Here is a 16,017-nt window from a genome sequence, read left to right as displayed (position 1 = left end):
GATATTGTATTCACAATAGAACATAGACAACATATCAAATGTCGAAAGTGAGACATTTTGAAATCTCATGCCAAATATTGGCTCATTTGAAATTTCATGACAGCAACACATCTCAAAAAAGTTGGGACAGGGGCAATAAGAGGCTGGAAAAGTTAAAGGTACAAAAAAGGAACAGCTGGAGGACCAAATTGCAACTCATTAGGTCAATTGGCAATAGGTCATTAACATGACTGGGTATAAAAAGAGCATCTTGGAGTGGCAGCGGCTCTCAGAAGTAAAGATGGGAAGAGGGTCACCAATCCCCCTAATTCTGCGCCGACAAATAATGGAGCAATATCAGAAAGGAGGTCGACAGTGTAAAATTGCAAAGAGTTTGAACAAATCATCATCTACAGTGCATAATATCATCAAAAGATTCAGAGAATCTGGAAGAATCTCTGTGCCTAAGGGTCAAGGCCGGAAAACCATACTGGGTGCCCGTGATCTTCGGGCCCTTAGACGGCACTGCATCACATACAGACATGCTTCTGTATTGGAAATCACAAAATGGGCTCAGGAATATTTCCAGAGAACATTATCTGTGAACACAATTCACCGTGCCATCCGCCGTTCCCAGCTAAAACTCTATAGTTCAAAGAAGAAGCCGTATCTAAACATGATCCAGAAGCGCAGACGTCTTCTCTGGGCCAAGGCTCATTTAAAATGGACTGTGGCAAAGTGGAAAACTGTTCTGTGGTCAGACGAATCAAAATTTGAAGTTCTTTATGGAAATCAGGGATGCCGTGTCATTCGGACTAAAGAGGAGAAGGACGACCCAAGTTGTTATCGGCACTCAGCTCAGAAGCCTGCATCTCTGATGGTATGGGTTTGCATTAGTGCATGTGGCATGGGCAGCTTACACATCTGGATAGACACCATCAATGCTGAAAGGTATATCCAGGTTCTAGAGCAACATATGCTCCCATCCAGACGACGTCTCTTTCAGGGAAGACCTTGCATTTTCCAACATGACAATGCCAAACCACATACTGCATCAATTACAGCATCATGGTTGCGTAGAAGAAGGGTCCAGGTACTGAACTGGCCAGCCTGCAGTCCAGATCTTTCACCCATAGAAAACATTTGGCGCATCATAAAACGGAAGATACGACAAAAAAAGACCTAAGACAGTTGAGCAACTAGAATCCTACATTAGATAAGAATGGGTTAACATTCCTATCCCTAAACTTGAGCAACTTGTCTCCTCAGTCCCCAGACGTTTACAGACTGTTGTAAAGAGAAAAGGGGATGTCTCACAGTGGTAAACATGGCCTTGTCCCAACTTTTTTTAGATGTGTTGTTGTCATGAAATTTAAAATCACCTAATTTTTCTCTTTAAATGGTACATTTTCTCAGTTTAAACATTTGATATGTCATCTATGTTCTATTCTGAATAAAATATGGAATTTTGAAACTTCCACATCATCGCATTCCATTTTTATTTACAATTTGTACTTTGTCCCAACTTTTTTGGAATCGGGGTTGTAAAACATGAGCTAATTTTATCCCTAATCTATCCCCACTGAGCAAGACTGTGGTGACGGTGGCAAGGGAAAAACTTCCTCAGATGACATGAGGAAGAAACCTCGAGAGGAACTAGACTCAAAAGGGAACCCATCCTCATTTGGGCAACAATAGACAACATGACTATAACATTAACAGTTTTAACATGTCAGTTTTGTTGATGTTATAACTCTTCATTGATGGAAACTTGAGTGCAAAACTCTTCATGACAACTACAGTCCTAAAGTTAGCAAGTCAACTGTTGTCCTCAGCCATAAAAGCATTACTGTAAGTGTCCAGAGCGTCTTCCAAGTGTGACTTTCAACTGTCTTCATGGGGCCGTCCTTCACAGGAGCAATGTGATGAGACTCCAACCAGACACAGGGCACCAGGATGGATCAGGCAGGTCCGAGGAGCAGAAGAGGTCAGCATCTCAATCTCAGGATTGACATGTAACTCAGAAGGACAGATTTTTTTTTTTTTTTTTGGGGGGGGGAGAAAACACAGGTTGTTAGGTATGCCCACCTGTCACCTGAATAAGTAGGAACAGTATACATTTTGCGCTCAGTGCAAGCAGGGACTCCGGCAAAACTATCTATGACAGCATAACTAAAAGGGGAGAGCCAGAAGGTAACACAGGCATGAGGGAGCCCCAGAACATAAAGCAGCAGCCACTACACTGTCAATGAACTCGAGTGAGCAAGCGAGTGGGGGACTGACAGCATCCATACATCCCAGCTTACCAAAACACTCTATTTTTGAGTACCCTCCAGATCTACTCCTTTCCCTCCTAAACACTATTAACAAAAGGCTTGACTAAACAAATATGTTTTCAGCCTAAACTTAAACACTGAGACTGTGTCTGATTCCCAAATACTACTTGAAAGGCTGTTCCATAACTGTGGGGGTGGGGCTTTGTAAGAAAAGGCTCTGCCCCCTGATGTAGCCTTCACTATACAAGGTTTTGGTTAGTTAAATCCTTGAGATTTATCTTCACTCTCACATTCTGCTCTCTGCTTAATGAAGGTTATGTTGACCAATAATGTCTTTCTTCTTTCATAAGATTATAATCCTAACAGGTGATGTAATGGTACACAATGTCTGTCTTCTTTCATAAAGTAGTGTACTCTAAAATAGTGATGTAATGCTTCATCGCCCATTTCTTGACTTCTTCTTGGCTACATTACCCTGTCATACATAGATAACTTAACTTTGTCAATCATATCATCATCATTATCATCATCATCCAATCACATAGCTACAACACACTCTTGAATGTGAATATATACAGTTAGGTCCATAAATATTTGGACAGAGACATTTTTCTCATTTTTGTTCTGTACATTACCACAATGAATTTTGAACAAAACAATTCAGATGCAGTTGAAGTTCAGACTTTCAGCTTTAATTCAGTGGGTTGAACAAAATGATTGCATAAAAATGTGAGGAACTAAAGCATTTTTTAAACACAATCCCTTCATTTCAGGGGCTCAAAAGTAATTGGACAAATTAAATAATTGTAAATAAAATGTTCATTTCTAATACTTGGTTGAAAACCCTTTGTTGGCAATGACTGCCTGAAGTCTTGAACTCATGGACATCACCAGACGCTGTGTTTCCTCCTTTTTAATGCTCTGCCAGGCCTTTACTGCAGCGGTTTTCAGTTGCTGTTTGTTTGTTGGCCTTTCTGTCTGAAGTTTAGTCTTTAACAAGTGAAATGCATGCTCAATTGGGTTGAGATCAGGTGACTGACTTGGCCATTCAAGAATATTCCACTTCTTTGCTTTAATAAACTCCTGGGTTGCTTTGGCTTTATGTTTTGAGTCATTGTCCATCTGTATTATGAAACGCCGACCAATCAGTTTGGCTGCATTTGAGCACACAGTATGTCTCTGAATACCTCAGAATTCATCCGGCTGCTTCTGTCCTGTGTCACATCATCAATAAACACTAGTGACCCAGTGCTACTGGCAGCCATGCATGCCCAAGCCATCACACTGCCTCCACCGTGTTTTACAGATGATCTGGTATGCTTTGGATCATGAGCTGTACCACGCCTTTGCCATACTTTTTTCTTTCCATCATTCTGGTAGAGGTTGATCTTGGTTTCATCTGTCCAAAGAATGTTCTTCCAGAACTGTGCTGGCTTTTTTAGATGTTTTTTAGCAAAGTCCAATCTAGCCTTTTTATTCTTGAGGTTTACGAGTGGCTTGCACCGTGCAGTGAACCCTCTGTATTTACTTTCATGCAGTCTTCTCTTTATGGTAGATTTGGATATTGATAGGCCTACCTCCTGGAGAGTGTTGTTCACTTGGTTGGCTGTTGTGAAGGGGTTTCTCTTCACAATGGAAATTATTCTGCGATCATCCACCACTGTTGTCTTCTGTGGGCGTCCAGGTCTTTTTGCATTGATGAGTTCACCGGTGCTTTCTTTCTTTCTTTCTTTCTTTCTTTCTTTCTCAGGATGTACCAGACTGTAGATTTTGCCACTCCTAATATTGTAGCAATTTCTCGGATGTTTTTTTTCTGTTTTCGCAGCTTAAGCATGGCTTGTTTCACCTGCATGGAGAGCTCCTTTGACCGCATGTTTTCTTCACAGCAAAATCTTCCAAATGCAAGCACCACACCTCAAATCAACTCCAGGCCTTTTATCTGCTTAATTGAGAATGACAGAACGAAGGAATTGCCCACACCTGCCCATGAAATAGCCTTTGAGTCAATTGTCCAATTACTTTTGGTCCCTTCAAAAACAGGGTGGCACATGTTGAAGAGCTGAAACTTCTAAACCCTGCATCCAATTTTAATGTGGATCCCCTCAAATGAAAGCTGAAAGTCTAGACTTTATGTCCATGTCCATTATATAACTATAACCTGAATATGTTTCAGTAAACAGGTAAAAAAACAAAATTTTTGTCAGTGTCCAAATATATATGGACCTAACTGTATGTTTGTCCTACAATAAACTGAGAACCATCTCTGAACAGCTGTGTCTGTGTCAGTGACTGTTTGCTCCCAGATTGGTCTGTGAGGCAGAATCTCTTAGGCACCAGAGGTCTACATTCCAAGATTATACTTTGTCAATTCAAACTCCTTCAGTACAGACAGATCAGAACCTACAGTAACAGTTTTCTGGGGGCTCATGTCCGGGATCTCCATGTGGAAGGTAAGAGATTTTTTTTTAAATACTTTGGGCTCCCTTCTTCCATCTAGAGCTCTGAAACCTGGTTATCCCAATCGCACACATACGTGCATTGCATAAATAGTCCCATGGTGTTCCCAAGGGCTGATTGGAAAAGACTGTGATATGATTTGTTTGATCTTCATTCCTCGGATTTTGATTTGTCCAAGTTATCCTTATCTCCAAGTGTTTCTGGGAATAAGAAGGTCACTGAGTCTTATTCAACCACATATATTCTAAAGCTGCCATATACTGTGTGGATATGGTCTCAATGGTATTCCCAGAGACAGATTGAGAGGTTTACACACTCTAAGCTGAGAATTAGTTCCCAATATTATAATTTATTTAAAATTTTACCTCAACCCACCTCAAATATTCTCCTCTTTTGTGCTTTGTCTGTTGTGTGTGTCAAAATTGGTGGAAGTGGTCAGTGTAAGAACAAATATACGACTCCAAATTAATTCATGTATGACAAGGTTATTTTGTGGAACCTTTTGTTGATAATTTGCTTGGATAGACAGACAGTCAACTCGACCTGGGTAATTTTTTTTCTGCAAAACCAGATGAGAGACACCAGCTTAATAGAATTGAGGAATGTGTGAAGGACATTAGACACTGGATGCTTATTAACTTCCTTCTGCTTAACTCTGACAAGACTGAAGTACTTGTACTAGGACCACATGCAGCGAGAAGTAGGTTTTCTGATTACACAGTGACTCTGGATGGCCTTTCTGTTTCTTCAAGTGCAGCAGTAAAAGACCTCGGAGTGATTATTGACCCCAGTCTTTCATTTGAAACTCACATTGATAACATCACCCGGATAGCTTTCTTTCATCTCAGAAATATTGCCAAGATGAGAAATTTAATGTCACTACACAACGCAGAAAAACTAGTTCATGCTTTCGTTACCTCCAGGTTGGATTATTGTAATGCCTTACTGTTTGGATGTTCCAATAAGTGCATAAACAAGCTCCAGTTAGTTCAAAATGCAGCAGCAAGAGTCCTTACTAGAACTAGAAAATATGATCACATTACCCCTGTCTTATCCACACTGCATTGTTTCCCAATCAAATTTTATATTGATTATAAAATACTATTATTGACCTTTAAAGCACTGAATGGTCTTGCACCACAGTACCTGAGTGAACTTCTGCTCCTCTATGACACGCCACACCTACTTGGATCAAAAGGTGCAGGCTATCTGCTGGTACCTCATATAGTGAAGGCTACATCAGGGGGCAGAGCCTTTTCTTACAAAGCCCCACAGTTATGGAACAGCCTTCCAAGTAGTGTTCGGGAATCAGACACAGTCTCAGTGTTTAAGTCTAGGCTGAAAACATAACTGTTTAGTCAAGCCTTTTGTTAATGGTGTTTATGAGGTAAAGGAGTAGATCTGGAGGGTCTTCAGAGTGTTTTGGTAAACTGGGATGTATGGATGGTGTCAGTCCCCACTCGCTTGCTCACTCGAGTTTGTTGATGGTGTAGTGGCTGGCTGCTTTATGTCCCGGGGCTCCCTCATGCTTGTGTTACCTTCTGGCTCTCTCCTTTTAGTTATGCTGTCATAGTTAGTTTTGCCGGAGTCCCTGCTTGCACTGAACACAAAATGTATACTATTTCTACTTATTCAGGTGACATTGGGCATACCTAACAGCTCAGAAGGTGTTGGGATTCCCGTAGACCACCGTTTCTAAACGTGTGGTCTGTGAGTTGATGTCATAAAATATCACACTTTATCAGTGTTTCTCAAATCCGCCTATGTGACTCCAAAATCAAAGTTATGAGTAGCACAGATGAGTTGTTTTAACGTTCTATGTAAATTCAAATAGTAGCCTATTATTTGAATTTGTCTGACACAAAGCAAGCCAACAGTTTCGCGACACTGCATACAGCTACTGTATGTCAGTTTAGGTTACACTTTCATATCAACATCACCTCTGAACATAGAATGCGGAAAAACTATGAGTAATCAAATCAGACTTACCCATATGGAAAAGAAATAGAAGAAACTTATAAAAAAAATATAACTTTCCATCACCTTCAGTTTATGTTTCATGTATTGTGCATCATATAAGGAATATGATTTACTCCTGAAAGTGGCCACTTTTGCATTACTGTCATATATTGTTCTGATAAATACGCAAATCATACAAGCTTCATTTTGTTCAAATTTACTAAGGATCTTATACCTGGTTTAACTGTTGTATGCTTTACATACAAGTTTCAGACCAAGAGCATTAGCTCAAAATTGAGTCCAACCCGGAACAAATTAGCAACAAGCTGAATTTTTCAGAATATGTTCAGAATACCCTTAGGAATAACATACTAAAAGTCCCCGGGAATCCACCTTGTGCTCTCTGAGAAATTCAAGATGGTGTCCAAAATGGCCGCCGATTGGAGATTTTTCAATATCTCAGGGATAAAACATAATATAAATGCAATTAAAATGTTAAATTATATGTTCTCTCATACAAGCAATTCAAATTCACCATTGTCACACTGTTAAAATTAAAATTAACCAAGATTACAAGGTCATTAATGTGGAAATTACATGGAATTTGATGGTTGACATGATTGACAGATTAGCTTAGTAGGCTACCTACATACATGAACATAATGTAAGACAACAATTAGACATCAATTTCCTTAATATTTAGTGCATCTTTAAGCTTTGATAAAATATTAAAGGAAAATTAAATTTGAGAACTCTATCTTCTAAAACTACAATGGCAAGCTGTTTCAGTACACTTCTTCAACATTCCGGCGACTTTCATGACAAAAAGGTCTGCCTCAATAAAAGCTCTTGCTTATAAACAATGAGTAGACTTAAACACTTCTCAGTGCCTCAGTTGTAATGCTTGGACCTTTGTTGTACCATCAATGAAGTAGGGAATTTATTCAAGCTTGTTTAAGGGTGGAAAAAAATTAATCTTTGAGTTTCTAGCGCCAGTCTTTACTACTAGCAATGCCAGTGTGTTCAGACAAAAAATGACTAAACTCAGCATGACCTTTTAAAAATGACTGAACTCAGCATGACCTTTTAACATGCCATTTTTCATTTTACACCACCAATTTAATTTAATTAATATTAATGAAAATAAGTGCTCCAACCCCTAGTAATTGTGTTTGTTGTTTTGTGAACAGAATAGGATGATACGGAGTGAACGAGTAACCAATGGATCCACACTCTATAATCAGTAGTGTACATTAAATAGCACATGTATAGATTTACAATTATAAGTCTGTAATTATTAGTCCTAAACATTAAGAACTGAAGCCATTTCAAAAACATATGAGATATCTTCATGATACCATAACGATTATTTTGTCATAACAGTCATTGTTATTTCTTCTTGGATGTGAATTTACGGGCCAGGGCGTTTCAAGATTGATACTTGATTCAAGGATCGGACTGGATGAAACCTACACACATTCGTAGTACTGTGCACATTCATAAATGTGAACTGGTGAAGTGCCAAAAATATGACAATCTAACCAGACATGGCAAGCGAACACATTATACACAAATATACTGTTATAATAATGTCTCATCTCATCTTATTATCTCTAGCCGCTTTATCCTTCTACAGGGTCACAGGCAAGCTGGAGCCTGTCCCAGCTGACTACGGGCAAAAGGCAGGGTACACCCTGCAGAAGTCGCCAGGTCATCACAGGGCTGACACATAGACACAGACAACCATTCACACTTACGGTCAATTTAGAGTCACCAGTTAACCTAACCTGCATGTCTTTGGACTGTGGGGGAAACCGGAGCACCCGGAGGAAACCCATGCGGACACGGGGAGAACATGCAAACTCCGCACAGAAAGGCCCTCACCGGCCACGGGGCTCGAACCCGGACCTTCTTGCTGTGAGGCGACAGCGCTAACCACTACACCACCGTGCCGCCCGTTATAATAATGTGTACATTGTTATTATATAATGTTAATACACAATGTAATTAATACACACATGTTGGAATTTAATCTATGTGTCAGCCCTGTGATGACCTGGCGACTTGTCCAGGGTGTACCCCGCCTTTCGCCCGTAGTCAGCTGGGATGGGCTCCAGCTTGCCTGCGACCCTGTAGAAGGATAAAGCGGCTAGAGATAATGAGATGAGATGAGATGTTGGAATTTACTCTCCTACCCTACAAAACATATATTCTGACCTTTTAAATGCATTAATATTTTGTTTTGGGGCTGAGATATGGGCAGATCTCCATTTGGCGGCCATTTTGGATGCCATCTTGAATTTCTCAGAGAGCACAAGGGGGATTTCCGGGGACTTTTAGTATGTTATTCCTAAAGGTATTCTGAACATATTCTGAAATTTTCAGCTTGTTACTAATTTGTTCCGGGTATAACCCTATTACTCCTGGGCTACAAAGGACATACAAATTTTATAAGATTTATCTACATCTTTTCCATATGGGTTAGCATCAAACTGTCAAAATGATAATGGATCGGTGGCTGAAGACCGGGTCAGTCAAAAGAAAAGCACAAGAAACATCTAACACAAGCATGGACAAAGTGCAAAGACATGATGATTCTTTGTTTGAGAAAACAAAGCAGCGCAACCGGATCAATGTGGCCCCCAATACAAGATTAAAACTGTCCAGTTTGGAGCCAGACATTGCTTCATTAATGTATCAGAATAAGCAGCACCATTCTTCCATTAAAAGGACAATGAGTGAGTTGGCGATACTTTTGTCAATTGGAGGCCATCCACATCGGATCTGCTTTAATATCAACAGATCTTCGTTTAAGGTACGTGAATCTTTTCATCATGGCACACCTGCCTGTTCAGTGTGCTGAGTGCAGGATGTTTAGTCATTCTTCCTCCGTCGCTAGCGATAGCTTTATTAGCTTTATTTGTGATAAGTGCAGATTAGTTAGCTCTCTGACGGAGAAGATTACAGTGCTAGAAGCGCGTGTTCAGGCTTTAGAGCAGGTTAGTGAGCGTGAGAACAGTGTAGTTTCTGTAGGGGAAAGTCTGGATGCCCTAGGTGGAGTTAGTAATCCCCCAACTCCGGCATTAGAGCCCTTACAACGGGGCGAATGGGTGACGGCTCGGCAGCATAAGCGTAGAGCCAAAGCTACCGCTGAGGCTCGCCCACAGGAGCACCACTCCTCTCCGCGTCACGTGCCGAACAGGTTTGCTCTCCTTAGTGATGCACCCGCTGAGAAACCTGAAAGAGCTCTGGTTATAGGGGACTCTATCATACAGCATGTGAAATTAGCTCAGCCTTTAGGGGCACCAGCAGCTTTAGTCAGGTGTATACCGGGAGCCAGGGTGCCGGACATAGCAGGTAATCTTAGGGTCCTAGGCAAGCACAGGTTCTCAAAGATAGTTATCCATGCAGGAGCTAATGATATACGCCTTCGTCAGTCTGAGGTTACTAAGAGTAACTTTGTAGAGGTGTTTAAATTAGAGAAGGCGATGTCCGATGCTGTAGTATGCTCTGGCCCCATCCCAATGCGGCGTGGCGATGTAGCTTACAGCAGGTTATGGTCGCTGAACTACTGGCTGTCCAGGTGGTGCTCTGAAAACAGTGTGGGCTTTATAGATAATTGGGCTAATTTTGAGGGCACTGCTGGCCTGTTAGGGCGGGACGGTATCCATCCCACTCGGGAAGGTGCTGCTCTCATTTCCTGCAGCATAGGTCATAGTCTCAGAACAGGCCTAGATAATTTCTGACAATCCAGAGCCAAGGCCAGGGAGCAGACGAACAGGCTAAACCGACTGTCTGCTAGCTGCACAGAGTCGTCACTCAGGGTCCACTACATCGAGACTGTGTCTGTTCCCCGAGCTCAGCAAAAAGGTAGAAATTTTCAGAGAGTTTGTTCCAGTAACCTAATCAATATAAAATTAGATCATACTGACTGTACAGCTGCTGCCAGCATTTTTGATCTAAAGGTGGGGCTATTAAATATTAGATCTCTTACATCTAAAGCGCTAATGGTTAATGAACTCATTACTGATCAGGAGTTTAATGTACTTTGTTTAACTGAAACATGGATTAAGCCAAATGAATATATAGCATTAAATGAAGCGAGTCCTCCTGGATACAGTTATATACACCAGCCTCGTCTAACTGACAGAGGAGGAGGCATTGCGGTTATTCATAACGATTATCTAGGTGTAACACAAAAACCTGGTTATAAATTTAATACATTTGAAGTTCTTCATACTCATATAATGTATGTAGCCTCGAAAAATAAGTCTACCCAGTTAATTCCATTGCTTATTATTTACAGGCCCCCGGGGCCATATTCTGAGTTTCTTTCTGAATTTGCAGATTTTATCTCAGATCTGGTTATTTCCTTAGACAAAGCTTTAGTTGTCGGAGATTTTAATATTCACTTCGATAACCCAGAAGACCCTTTAAAAACAGCGTTTGTGTCCATCTTAGATTCAGTCGGAATTAAGCAGAATGTCATAGGACCAACCCATAATGGTGGTCACACCCTTGATCTAATACTAACATTCAGATTAAACGTAGACAATATAGTCATACTTCCACAGTCTGAAGTTATCTCAGATCATTATCTCATCTCATTCAAACTATGTCTGAGTAATAATATATGCACCTCACCACGCTACTGTATTAAACGTACTTTCACGTCAACTACTGCACAGAGCTTTATAAATGATCTCCCAGAGTTGTCAACTTTGATTGGGTCACTGTCAGCCCCTGCAGAACTTGATCAGGCAACTGAATGCTTAGAGTCAACATTCCGCCATACTTTAGATAATGTAGCTCCTCTAAAAAGGAAAATGGTCAGAGACAAAAAATTAGCACCCTGGTATAATGATGACACTCGCACATTAAAACAGACCACTCGAAAATTGGAACGTAAATGGCGTCAAACAAAATTGGTAGTGTTCAAATTAGCGTGGAAGGAGAGCTTCCTGAAGTATAGAAAAGCTCTTAGTGCTGCGAGATCAACATATTTCTCCTCCCTAATAGAAGCTAACAAAACTAATCCTAGATTCCTATTTAATACTGTAGCAAAATTAACGAGGAATAAGTCCACTATAGACACATGCACACCTGCAGTATGTAGTAGCAACGACTTCATGAATTTTTTTAATGACAAAATTGAGAATATCCGACAAAAAATTCAAACTACTAATTTAAGGTCAGACAATGAAAGTGACCTTGTAGTTAACTATATAACTGTATCAGATCATCAGTTAGAATGTTTTACTCCCCTTAAAGAAACTGAATTACTTTCATTAATCTCTACATCAAAAGCCTCAACTTGCGTACTAGATCCCTTACCTACACATCTATTCAAACAGATAATGCCTGGAGTAATTGAACCGCTTCTAAAAATAATAAATTATTCTCTTACGATTGGCTATGTACCCAAATCCTTTAAACTAGCAGTTATCAAACCCCTGATTAAAAAACCTGACCTTGATCCCTGTCAGCTGTCCAATTATCGGCCAATATCAAACCTCCCCTTTATCTCCAAGATCCTTGAAAAAGCTGTGGCACAGCAGTTATGCTCATATTTACATAGGAATAACATCCATGAAATGTATCAGTCAGGATTTAGACCTCATCATAGCACAGAGACAGCACTGGTTAAAGTAGTAAACGACCTACTGTTGGCGTCTGATCAGGGCTGTGTCTCGCTACTTGTGTTGCTTGACCTTAGTGCAGCATTTGATACCACTGATCATTCCATTCTTCTGGATAGACTAGAAAATGTTGTGGGAGTTAAGGGAATGGCCCTCTCCTGGCTCAGGTCTTATTTAACTGATCGTTATCAGTATGTTGATATAAATGGTGATATTTCTAGACGTACCGAGGTAAAGTCTGGTGTTCCACAAGGTTCTGTCTTGGGTCCACTGCTTTTTTCTCTATACATGTTACCTCTGGGTGATATTATTCATAAACATTGTATTAGTTTCCACTGTTATGCTGATGACACACAGTTGTATGTCTCTGCAAAACCTGATGAGAGACACCAGCTTAATAGAATTGAGGAATGTGTTAAGGACATTAGACACTGGATGCTTATTAATTTCCTTCTGCTTAACTCTGACAAGACTGAAGTACTTGTACTAGGACCACATACAGCTAGAAGTAAGTTTTCTGATTACACAGTGACTCTGGATGGCCTTTCTGTTTCTTCACGTGCAGCAGTAAAAGACCTCGGAGTGATTATTGACCCCAGTCTTTCATTCGAAACTCACATTGATAACATCACCCGGATAGCTTTCTTTCATCTCAGAAATATTGCAAAGATAAGAAATTTAATGTCATTGCGTGACGCAGAAAAACGAGTCCATGCTTTCGGTACCTCCAGGTTGGATTATTGTAATGCCTTCCTGTCTGGATGTTCCAATAAGTGCATAAATAAGCTCCAGTTAGTTCAAAATGCAGCAGCAAGAGTCCTTACTAGAACTAGAAAATATGACCACATCACCCCTGTCTTATCCACACTGCATTGGCTCCCAATCAAATTTCGTATTGACTATAAAATACTACTATTGACCTTTAAAGCACTAAATGGTCTCGCACCACAGTACCTGAGTGAACTTCTGCTCCTCTATGACACGCCACGCCTACTTAGATCAAAAGGTGCAGGCTATCTGCTGGTACCTCGTATAGTGAAGGCTACATCAGCGGGCAGAGCCTTTTCTTACAAAGCCCCACAGTTATGGAACAGCCTTCCAAGTAATGTTCGGGAATCAGACACAGTCTCAGCATTTAAGTTTAGGCTGAAAACATATCTGTTTAGTCAAGCCTTTTGTTAATAGTGTTTATGAGGTAAAGGTGTAGATCTAGAGGGTCCTCAGACATAGAGTGTTTTGGTAAACTGGGATGTATGGATGGTGTCAGTCCCCACTCGCTTGCTCACTCGAGTTTGTTGACGGTGTAGTGGCTGGCTGCCTTATGTCCCGGGGCTCCCTCATGCCTGTGTTACCTTCTGGCTCTCTCCTTTTAGTTATGCTGTCATAGTTAGTTGCCGGAGTCCCTGCTTGTACTCGGTGCAATATGTATACTGCTCCTACTTATTCAGGTGACATTGGGCATACCTAACAACCTGTTTTCTTTCCCTCCCCCTCCCACCCCAAATCTGTCCCTCTGAGTTACATGGAGTCAACAGGAAACCTTTTGGTGGAGACCTCGACTGGCTATCGTAGCCTGCAGGGAATCGGCCGTCAGACTTTCTGTTGCATGTCCCAGACCCGGTGAAATGTAACTGAATTGTCTTGGCCAGCCCTAAGGGTCCCATCTGCATCTCATCATTGCTGAGGAATGTGCTCCCATCACCCAATCAAGCATCCAGCCAGAACAGGTCATGATATATTTTTTAGCATATTAACATGCCATTGTTGTGTGTTATGCCTGATGTAAAGACTCTCGTCTCTGCGAGCCTACCACACAGATTTAATACTTGTCATTTTTAGGGCATACCTAACAACATGTGTTTTCTTTCTCCCCCCCCCCCAATCTGTCGCTCTGAGTTACATGTTGGTCCTGGGATTGAGATGCTGGCCTCTTCTGCCCCTCGGACCTGCTTGGTCCATCCTGGTGCCCTGTGTCTGTTCGGAGTTTTATCACACCGCTCCTGTGAAGGACGGCCCCATGAGGACCGTTGAGGGTTATACCTGGAGGATGCTCTGGACTCTTACAGTAATGCTTTTATGGCTGAGGACTACAGTTGTCTTGCTAACTTTAGGACTGCAGTTATCATGAACAGTTTTGCACTCAATTGTCCATCAATGAAGAGTTATAATATCAACGAAACTGTCCTCATGTTAAAACTGTTAATATTATAGTCATGCTGTCTGTTGTTGCCCAAATGAGGATGGGTTCCCTTTTGAGTCTGGTTCCTCTCAAGGTTTCTTCCTCATGTCGTCTGAGGGAGTTTTTCCTTGCCACCGTCGCCACAGGCTTGCTCATTGGGGATAGATTAGGGATAAAATTAGCTCATGTTTTAAGTCGTTCAAATTCTGTAAAGCTGCTTTGCGACAATGTTTATTGTTAAAAGCGCTATACAAATAAACTTGACTTGACTATTTGTAAAACTATAATTTCATTAGTGTGTAATTTGTAATATACTGTTGAAGTAGGCTTGTTTTTTTTTGTTCAAGGTATTTAGGGGGTTAGGTGCTCAGCAATTTTTTTTTTCATGGATAAAGTGGCCCTTGGTGTGAAAAAGTTTGAGAAACACTGCCATAGACTTTTTGTCTCTGGAGACACCAAAAGGTGTGAAGATCTCCGTCTTTGTGGGCACCAAAAGGTGTGAGGATCTCCGTCTTTGTGGGCACCAAAAGGTGTGAGGATCTCTGTCTTTGTGGGCACCAAAAGGTGTGAGGATCTCTGTCTCTAGCAATAGTTATGTCTTTGATCCACTGTCAATTAGATTAGAAAGACTGCTCTCCCTTTTCAATATTTTATGGGCCTTACACCTCCAGTCACACAATGGAAACACACAAACCCTACCCACATTACTTCCCCAGACATGCGCGCGTGCACAGTTTTAGCTTGCTACAATTATTTTCTGAGAGCATGGTGAAATTGTTGTATTATTTAGCATGACTTTATGATTGATATACTTGTGAGGTATTTTAACATCAAGCTACTTTAAGCTGAGCCTAAGTACATGGAGTTTAAATGTTTAGAGGACCTCATGTATTGCTGGGTTTCAGTCACATGACTTTTCTTAGCGGTTTTACTGGAAGTGAAATAGCTGGTGGTCTAAACACTTGCTGTAGTGCAAACAACTAGCGATAACTTATCAGAGTATGCTTGTAATCTAGAAGCCACTGCTCGTTTTAGATATATTCAGAAGATTGCTATGTGCAATGGAATCGACCCCTACAGTCTGGGAAAAGAGGATTGGTCATACGATCTCCTACCCTTCAGTCGAGTTCCCCGACATCTTGAACTATCTGGTGTTGCAGACATCCTTCTACACTGCCAAACAGATGAAAGCGTGGAAGAGAATGGAGGCTTACAACTTTTTTTGTATGTGGCTGGGTAAAGAACCTCGGTATCAAGTTGCTGCCGAATGTATCCTGCATTGTTTTTGCCCGTGTAGGTATTTTTTTAAAAGCTTTTTACTCATGTCTTTACAGCAAAGTGCTGCAAGTGTAAACAAACAACAGTTTGCTTGTTTCTCACTTGTGTTGGCTCTTATCTCTCAGGTAAATCATTCACAAAGATAATCAGAAACCCCTTTAAAGACCTGGATCATAGTTAAACAAGATGGAGAAGTGATCAAGGCGCACTGTAACTGTATGGCTGGGTAAGAATTTTGTCACGACCTTCA

This window comes from Neoarius graeffei, chromosome 2 (genome assembly GCF_027579695.1).
Source record: "Neoarius graeffei isolate fNeoGra1 chromosome 2, fNeoGra1.pri, whole genome shotgun sequence".
In the NCBI taxonomy this organism is placed as follows: Eukaryota; Metazoa; Chordata; class Actinopteri; order Siluriformes; family Ariidae; genus Neoarius; species Neoarius graeffei.
Note: the sequence above shows the minus strand (reverse complement) of the source record.